General features: G+C 32.7%; 1 long non-coding RNA gene across 1 annotated transcript; it reads left to right on the top strand.

The window, feature by feature from the left end:
- Window positions 1-381: 381 nt before the first annotated feature.
- Window positions 382-1,501, top strand: LOC128194069 (uncharacterized). Its single transcript, XR_008245355.1, has 2 exons — window positions 382-1,128; window positions 1,198-1,501. It is a non-coding gene; the product is annotated as an uncharacterized LOC128194069 (long non-coding RNA).
- Window positions 1,502-9,707: the final 8,206 nt, after the last annotated feature.

The following is a 9,707-nucleotide window of genomic DNA, read 5'->3' on the forward strand; positions in this document are numbered from 1 at the left end:
CGTCGTATATTAACAAAATTCGACGTTAAGTTAACGTCGTTGATGAGTCAATATTTTATTGACTTCACTTAGCTTATTGTAGCGGATTTAATCAGAGAATTGTGCTTGAATGTCCAGTATTTTCCCATTTTTGCTAATTGTGCTTAATTTGACCAGAAATTCTTATTTTAATTAATTTGAATTATCTGAGCTTATTATTTTAATTATTGATTGCAAGGAAAATTTTGGAAATACAATCTGGGACATTTGGAAGAATATTCATTTGCACACTGTGTGTTATTTAATTGGAAGAAGCTACGCTGCATTGATTTATTTTATGTTGAATAGGAAAAAAAGATGTGTTAATCCGTGGAGACTTGAGCTTAAATATGCTGTTTGGATTGGCTAAAAAATAGAAGGAAGTGCACGGTAAAAGGAATTTGGCAACATCCAAATAAGCACATGGGTTTGAACGTAAAAGTGGGTTTGGACGTGAAAGGGGGAAGCAAGTCATTCATATCTTGAATTTTAAAGCACAATTATTGGTTTGCAACCAACACACCACACGGCCTAAGGCAGCCAGCCACACAAAGGGGAATCTTCTTTCTCTTTTAGAAAGTAGCAGACACCACAATAGAAAAAGGGGGACCACCACTTGTTGAAGGGAGGCCACGCACATGGAAGGGGAGCACACGGTATTTTCATTCTTTTTCTTTCAAGAAAAAGCAATTTGATTCTATGAGCTGAATGGTGGTGTCACGGCTAGCAAGAAGAAGTGGTGCCATGGCTGGAATAACGTGCACACGTTGGACTTCTTTGGGAGAGGTGTTTCGTTATTGGAGAGCTGCTGCCACGGCTGGATGGAGAGGAAGCACACTGCTGATTTCAATTAGCATGTGGTGGAGAAGCGTCCAGCAGCCTTGAAGAAGACAGCACACGTCCAAGAGGAGCTTGGAGGGAGTGTCACGGCCTTGGTCCAGCAGGAGCAGCTTTGGTGAGGTGCTGCACGGTGATTCAAAAGGGAGGCAGCACAGCATCATCGTCCAGCACGCTCCAGCTTCACGGTCCAACAGCAACGGGTGGTGTCCATTGTAGAAGCAATTCCAATTTACTTTTGGCTTGAGGAGAGCACATGGGTCACGAGAAATGGTAGAGAAAGTTTATATTTTCTTATTTCTTTTGCTTTAGAATATTTTACATTATATGTTTAATTGCAAGGGTGTGCACGTTGCTTATGTGGAGAAGTAATATTTCAATTGCAAGTGTTAATAAAATGGTAATGGATGTTGGAAAGGCACGCTGCTGGAAGAGGGAAATGGTTCCCATTTCTATTTTTCTTAGAATGAAACCCATGGAAGCTTAACATGTCACTGCTAAAGAGGATTTTCTTTTAGAAGCTTTTAAAATTTCAATTTCTTTTAAAGAGATGCTGTTATGTTTTGGGTGAGGAAAGGTAAGGTGATACATTTAATTTAAGTGATTTAATTTAGAGGAAGGGCATGGCTGCCACGTCCAACTACAAGCTTACTTGCTTTTTAATTTGTCACACACACCTTGCCTTGAGCATTTACTTTTACTGCATTGTGCATTTAATGTTTTAGTTTAAGCATTACATTTTCATAGCTTGAATTGTGTTTGGATAATTATCTGTTGCAGTGTTCAGTTTAATGCTTTGTTCATGCATTTTAATGCCTTCAATTGTATTCAGTTGTGTTTCATTTTCATTTTTAATTTCGTCATTTGCATTCACAAAAAAAATTCTTTCACAAAAAAAATTCTTTCACAAAAATTTGAATCACAAAAACACTATCAAACCCCTCCACTTCGTGTTTGGCTTAAGACTCGAACCACAATTTGGTGCTTGAGAAACGACCTAGGAGTCACTTCCTAGCATTGTACTGCATTCTTTAATGCACATCAAATTTGATGGGCCGCGACAGCCGCATCAGTCATATATTTACAAAATTTGACGTTAATTTGACGTCGAATTTAAAAAATTCGACGCCAATTTAACGTCTCTTAAAATACAATCAGTGTTATGAGAAAATACAAATTGATAATTCTAAAAGAGACGATAGGAACAATACAAAGGAACTTGAGATATTGTTAAGGATTTTCTCTCTTAGAAAATATTTTGCTTTAGATGATGTATGAGTACAGTACGCTTATTTAATCGTTCACAAGTTCTTTATATTATCCTTCTTTTTCTTCAAGCTTTTGTCTATTTATTTCTTTTTTTGGGAGATAACCATTAAAAAAAAGATTGACTTCATGTAGAACATGTAGCCTTTTGTTGAGAAGTCAGACTCAAGTCTACCTTACAGAGGTACAATGCTTTGTCATAGCCTTTATCAAAACATAGCTTGTACGATGTGACAGAGTAGAAGGCTTCAAGGGAAACATTCCCAAAATGTTCTTTGTAACACCCCTTCTCAAAGTGCCACTGAAAAAAAAAATTTAAATATTCATTGATAAAGACATTTATTTTTTCTATCATTACTAAGTTAGCTCAAATAAAACCATGCAACAATAAATTCATATTGAAATATACTAAAAGTTTGTTTTAAATACAATACAAAATAACCATTAATATATTAATATAACTTTAAAATTCCCGACACGATCCTCGCTCTAAACGGCTCCTGCTTCATCTTTAATAACATTTGCTCCCATATAACATTACGAATTCTATAATCATCGCACAAAAACAAACACAAATACAAACAAGTAGGGTGAGCTAACCAGAACAACATAGAATAAACATATAATATCATAACACTCACCAATACTATTTATACGAATAATATAAATTTATTTAATTTATTTCCACTGATTGTCTTTGTAGTATTATTGTTATTACTTTGTAAAGTTAACTCGCCCATTCTTCTCTCATATGCTATCATCACACAATTATATATAGTAAGGTTAGGTGGTTCAAGTCAAAATACTTTCCTTCCCCACTGCTTCACATAGCCGAGGGGAAATCCCCTTTCTACTACTTCACAAAGGCGAAATGTGCAATACTCGAACTCTTCTCATTTATTGCTTCACACAATCGAAGAGGTTGTCCATTTCTACTACTTCACACAGGTGAAAAAGTAGAACTACGTAAACCTACACTCTTCAACTACTTTACGCAAACAAATAGATACAAAACAACTTTCCAAGTTACAAGACAAAACACCTAATCATACAAAACTACTCGGGGTTGTACTCGAATCAAATTAATGTGCAATTAGAAATGCAGTATACAAGGGAGTGACTCCTAGGTCGTCTCTCAAGGACCAAATGTGGTTCAGTCAAAGGCTCAAACACGTAGAGGGAGGGAGAATTTGTGTGACCAGATTTATGAATAAAGACATGAATTAAAACACTGATTAAGGATAGGTTGGTTATTAGCTCGACTACAATGCTTCCAATCCCTGATCACAAATAATTATTTGCTCCTCTCACCCTAATCCAACAAAAATTAACCTACTAAACGAAGACTAAAACAGTTTTCATTAGGCACACATTTAATCAATTCTGCCCTACCACAGATTAAGCAACTATGGTTTAATCAACTAAGCGAAGATTAAACACAAATTAGTACCTAACTACAAGTGCAAAACATATTATACGATGTAAGGATAAATATGAGAATCATGATAACAACACAAATATCTCATGAAAACGTTGTAGTCTCATTAATCACCAACCCAGCAGAATTCAAGCTACCATTAAAACGAAGTGCAAAACGAAATTGACAACATTAGAGCAGAGACAATGCGAATTGGATAATCGAGATGAACCTAGAAAATGAAATGAACACAAAAAACGGAAATCAACCTAGAAACAAAATTCTCAATGTAGAAACGAAATTGGAACATGCAGAAACAAAATTTGAATACTAAAGTAAAACCAAAAGCGCAAGTGTAGAAACCAGAAAATTGAAACGAAATTATAATTAATACTGGAAAATGAGTTCAGCACAGAGAAATAGAAAAACGAAAAATTAAAGCAATACCAAATGAGAGTCCTTTACCGTTCACGTCACATGAAGCTCAATGGAATAGTGTTCTATGTGTTTCAAGTGCTTCATGAATGAAGAGAGGCTATTGAGCACTCAATCCTAGGGATAGTAAGTCAACCCCTAAAATGGACTTCTTCCAAATTGACCAAAATTTGGCCCAATGTCAAAATTTTGACCCAAAAGCTCAAAACCAAATAAAAACGAAATTAAAACTAAATAAAAATAAAATGCTGAGTTGGAAAATGGTTGTTGAGATGGCAGCCTTCTTAAAGTCCCAAAATATAATCCTAAAATTGTCCCTAAAAATAATAACAAGAATAATTAAGCTTAGATAATTCAAATTAATTAAAATAAGAATTACGGGTCAAATTAAGCCCAAATAACGAAACTAAGGAAATAATGGATAATTAAGCACAATTCACTAATTCAATTCGGTGCAAAAAATTAAGTGAATAAGACAAAATAACGACTCATCAAAATAAATCACACTTAGTCTTTTGCACTCATGAGAAAAATCAAGACATAGATCAAGGAACAACTCAGAAGACATCAAAAGAGTGACACAACCTTAGGACATAAAAACAAGAAAGACACAAAAGTAAACAAGCAAATTTACAAAATCCTCAATGAATCTTGGAAAAAGAAAAGGAGTAGACAATATCCAACAAAAAAAGAATCAGAGAAACTAGATACTAATGGAAATCATCCAAGCAATTCAAGACATGGCAAAATAATCAATGAGCTCAAGAGGTGAATGAGAAGTACCAGAACCTCACAAGATGCACTATTTCTGTATCTCTCAAGTGTCTAAGGTAAACATTTCAACTCAATGCACTCAAGAAAGCAAGTGACAAATAGACTTTGCAAGCCTTTAATATCAACACTCAAAACATATGCATGTTCAAATCAAAAGTCTTTTATGGGTTGTAATGGGGCCAAGGACAAGGGAGGACAGGATATAGATCATAAGCTACAAACCAAAAGGAATGGAGGAACAATGGGGAACAAGTGAAAATACAATAAAAGCACACCCAAAACCTCTAATTCAATCCTCTTCTTGACTCCATTCAATTGTTTTTTCTTTTTCTTTTCTTGCGTTGTCTCTTTTTCTTTTTCTCTTTTTTTTAGAACACAAATTGTAAGAGACAAGGTACATAACATATTTACAAAACAAACAAGAAGAGGAACCAAGAAAACCAACTAGCCAATTCATAAGAATCCCATGAAGACCACACTTGTTCCCAAAATAATTCCAAAGCTCCAAAATTCCCTAATGTTAAGGTGATCATGGTTTTTCACTTAAGGCTAATGTATGAGCTTCAAAACAAAGGAAAGGGGAAAAACATAGGCTCAAAGGGGTTATCAAAGGATTAAACCAAGGTAGGCTTACTTGGCTAGAGAGGCTCAAGAACAAAATTGCCTTTATCACTTCCAAACAAGCATATCAATAAAAAATCATCAAAAAGAGTCAAGCCAAGACATATGTGCAAACAATCAAGAGATATAACACACATGAAAGAACATCAAAAGGCTCAAATCCTCACACAAGGTATTTTTTTCACAATCAAATCAACCTTTCAAGCATCATAATCATCTTTCCAAGCAAAGAAAACCAAGATTTTCAAATCAATCAGTATAAATGAAGTGAAGGAAGAACCTACAACCTAAACAAAATCCAAAAATAAAGAGAAACATGCAAAACTGTACACAAACACAAGCTTAAAATAACAAAAAAACAACCTAGAAAAGAAAAAAAACTAAACAAAGAAAAATCTTCCCCAATAGACCACAAACACAAGCTTAAAATAACAAAAAAACAACCTAGAAAAGAAAAAAAACTAAACAAAGAAAAATCTTCCCCAATAGACCACACTTAAACTACACAGTATCCCGAGAATGTCACAAACATAAGATCAGAGCAATCAGTATAATTGAAAGATCATGGACAAAGTGAAATAAAAGTGGAGAAGGGGAAAGAAAACTCCCTGAGTCAGGGGGAAAGAGAAGTTGGGTCAAGCAAAGACCTCTCCTTCACGACTACATCCAGCAAGGAAGGGTTACTGAGGAAAGGCTTCAGTCTTTAAGACCATGAAACTTTGTCAATAAGTGGATTATTCCAGTTTTGAGATCATATGGAACATCCTCATCAGGATACTGGATGCACAAACTTTCATAAGTGAAATAAGGTACAACCATGTCCCTAAGAGTCTCTCGTGAGGTGAAGGTTGAGCCATATTATTGTCAGTATAGAAAACAACAGGGTCAAAGTCAGAATCAGATGTAGATGCAGATGTAGAATGCATAAAGTAAGGAATGGTAGACATAGAAGCAGAAGTAGAATACTCAGACTATAATGGTACGAACTCAAATGGTATCGACTCTAAAGACAAATTTCTAAAATTCCTAACTAATCTATGAAAATTTCTATCAATTTTAGGATCAAAGGGTGGTAATGGTCCATGATTGCCCTTAGTCATGCACTAAGTCAATGCATATCATGAAAAGTCAACAACACAAGCAAACATAAGGGGTTACAACTGAAAGTATATGCAAACCTTATCCAAATGAGATGAAATTTTGTGACCAATACCCTAAAATCATGAAAAGATAGCACCAAAATGTTCAAAGAAAAATTAAAAGGATGACTATTTTTACCAATAAAAGAACCTATGGAGAAATAAGGAAATAAAACTTCAAAGATAAAAAAGAATCATAAAACGACCTCTTTTTGGAGATACGAGGGATCACTCTATCTTTTTTTCTTCACAAAATTCATACATGATATGTCCAATTTTGATAAAAGGATCAAAAGTTATTTTAGTTTGAAGTTTTGACCAATCCTGTTTTCAAAATTTTTTGTAACTAAGAATTTGGACTACCATAAGTGATTCTGTGATTTTTCTAACAAAATAAAGACCAAAAGAAGTAAAAAAAATTCAAAGAAAAATAACACCACTATATACCAAAACAAAAATCGCCAATTAATTAGGAAAATCGGTTACTATTCATGGCACTATTCATGGTGGTTTTGAAGGTGGTTTTCAATATTTTATAGTGGTTGAACATGCCAAATAGCTCCAATTCTCCTAATTTTGACACAAAAACCACAAAACAAAATGCACAAACTAAAAACACACAAACAGGACACACACTAAACAAAACACAACATACACTAGCACACAAACCTAAAACAAAACCGTTGGTCCCCGAAAACGGCGCCAAATTTGATCGAGGTCGTACTCGAATCAAATTAATGTGCAATTAGAAATGTAGTATACTAGGGAGTGACTCCTAGGTCGTCTCTCAAGGACCAAATGTGGTTCAGTCAATGGATCAAACACGTAGTGTGGGGAATTTGTGTGAGCAAATTTACGAATAAAGACATGAATTAAAGACACAAATTCAAACACTAAATAAGGACATATTGGTTATTAGCTCGACTACAATGCTTCCAATCCTTGATTACCAATAATTATCTACTCCTCTCACCCTAATCTAACACAAATTAACCTACTAATCGAAGACTAAAAACTCAAATGCAAATATAAGAACAATGAAACGAAATTATAATTAATATTGGAAAATGAGTTTAGCATATTAAAATAGAAAAACGAAAATTAAAGCAAAACCTAATGAGAGCCCTCTATTATTCACGTCCTATGAAGCTGAATGGAATAGTGTTCTACATTTTCGAAGTGCTTCATGCATAGAGTTTGGTTGTTGGGCACTAAGTTGAAAATTTTCAATTTGTGCTTGTGTGACCCACCTTCAAGCTTTAGTTGTTTATTAACCGAAGCCAAAAGGAGAATGTGACCTTAGTTTTTCTCTAATCAATATATGTTCGCAAAAAATTACAAAAATTTTTCCACAAATTTTTATACTTTGTTTTCATTGAAACCTAAATCTAATAGGCGAGTTAGAAATCATATTTTGTACTTGTAATAGATTCTCATTTGTATATGCTTGGGACAAGAGAGAACTAGATGAATCTTTTAAGTTAATTCACTTGTATATTAATTAACTTAATTAAAAGGAAAAAGAATAGATTAAAACTTAAATCATAGATGTTTGGATTGCGTAAGTATAATTATAATCTCTAACATAAACACTTAGAATGAGAAAGTAATTTAGTTAATTCAAAGTATATATTTATAAAATGAATGGACGATGATAATAGATAACCAATGAAAGGAAGAGTTGGACAATCAATCTATTTTTTCATATACCTTTTAATATTTTATATTATGTTATCTAAAACCTCTTTTACTGTTTTGTATGCTTCTAACATTATCTGCGTATTCTTATAAGTATTGTCTAATAAAGTTTTTTATTTAATTATTAGAAGATAACTTGGGTTACATAACCCTATCTATTCTTTAATTTTAATCAATTGTGTCAACTATACGAATCAATAATATTAAGACAATACTAAATTAAAAATGAAGAATTTACTATAATTATAAAAGAATACAGTGACTAAAAGTCACAATTGTTTAGAGTAATGACGAAGTGATGATACGAATTTATACGATCATTCTGTATCTAAGTAACAAATATATTATTATTCTATTCTTACCAATAAAAGTTATAAAATTTTAATATTTTATGATTAGTTCCACTGATTTTAACTACAATTTTAAAAAGTAATACAATTATTACCAAATTTTAAAATAATAGCTAATCTAATTACTTTTTTTATATTGCTTAAATAGTTTATTATTGTATAAGGACACGGCTAGTTATTAAGCGATGAACTTGATTTGAAATTTATTATTACACATGATTTTAGGGAAGAATATGGAATTTATTGATGCTTTACCTTTATAACATTTATTTTAAATTAATAAGAATATTATCAGAAAATATATTTTTATTTTATTCTAAGAAATAATAATTCATCTTAATTTAATATTTTATATGACTAGTCCCCATGACTCTAAGATAATTTTAGGAAAATAATAATTTTTTAAAAAAACTTAAAATAATAACTAAATTAATTAAATTCTTGTGAATTACCTAACTAATGTATTATTACATAATGTCACAAAATTAATTATTCAGGAGGAATTTTATTTGAAATTAATTATTATACATGTCTTTGGGAAAGTTTGTGAAATTTATTATGCATTACCTTTATAAGGTTTATTTTGAAATCAATAGGAATGTTATCATATAATTAATGATATAATGAAGATATGCATAGTATAACATCCCAAAATCTCACACTTGAAATTTTATAGTTTATATATTGTAATATTACATTTACGGTAAAAAATTTATAGTTGATATATGTCTATACATGTTGTAAACTCATATTTGAAAAATCCTAATTATAACTTGAGTTCTTCTACTTTATTCTTCTATCTTTCCCTTCCTTGACACTGAGTCAGACGATATTCCTTCATCTGCTCCCGTATAACGAATTATACGATCATCGCACATACCCAAACACAAACAAGTAGGGTGAGCTAGATATAAAAAACATGTTATACAACCTCACACGACATACAAAAGTCACTCAAACATGGTAAAATTACATCATAGGACTTGTTACTTTATAAACCGACTCGTCTGGACTAGAATGATAGTCGAGTTATGACGGATCTTGCACTCGTGGTGGCTTATGAAACTTGGGCTCCCCCACCCTACCACACTCACGAGGTTAGTCCGTTATCACTCACCCTGGGCCATACTGGAAGCACCCAAGACTAGGACC

Source organism: Vigna angularis, chromosome 9 (genome assembly GCF_016808095.1).
Source record: "Vigna angularis cultivar LongXiaoDou No.4 chromosome 9, ASM1680809v1, whole genome shotgun sequence".
NCBI lineage: Eukaryota > Viridiplantae > Streptophyta > Magnoliopsida > Fabales > Fabaceae > Vigna > Vigna angularis.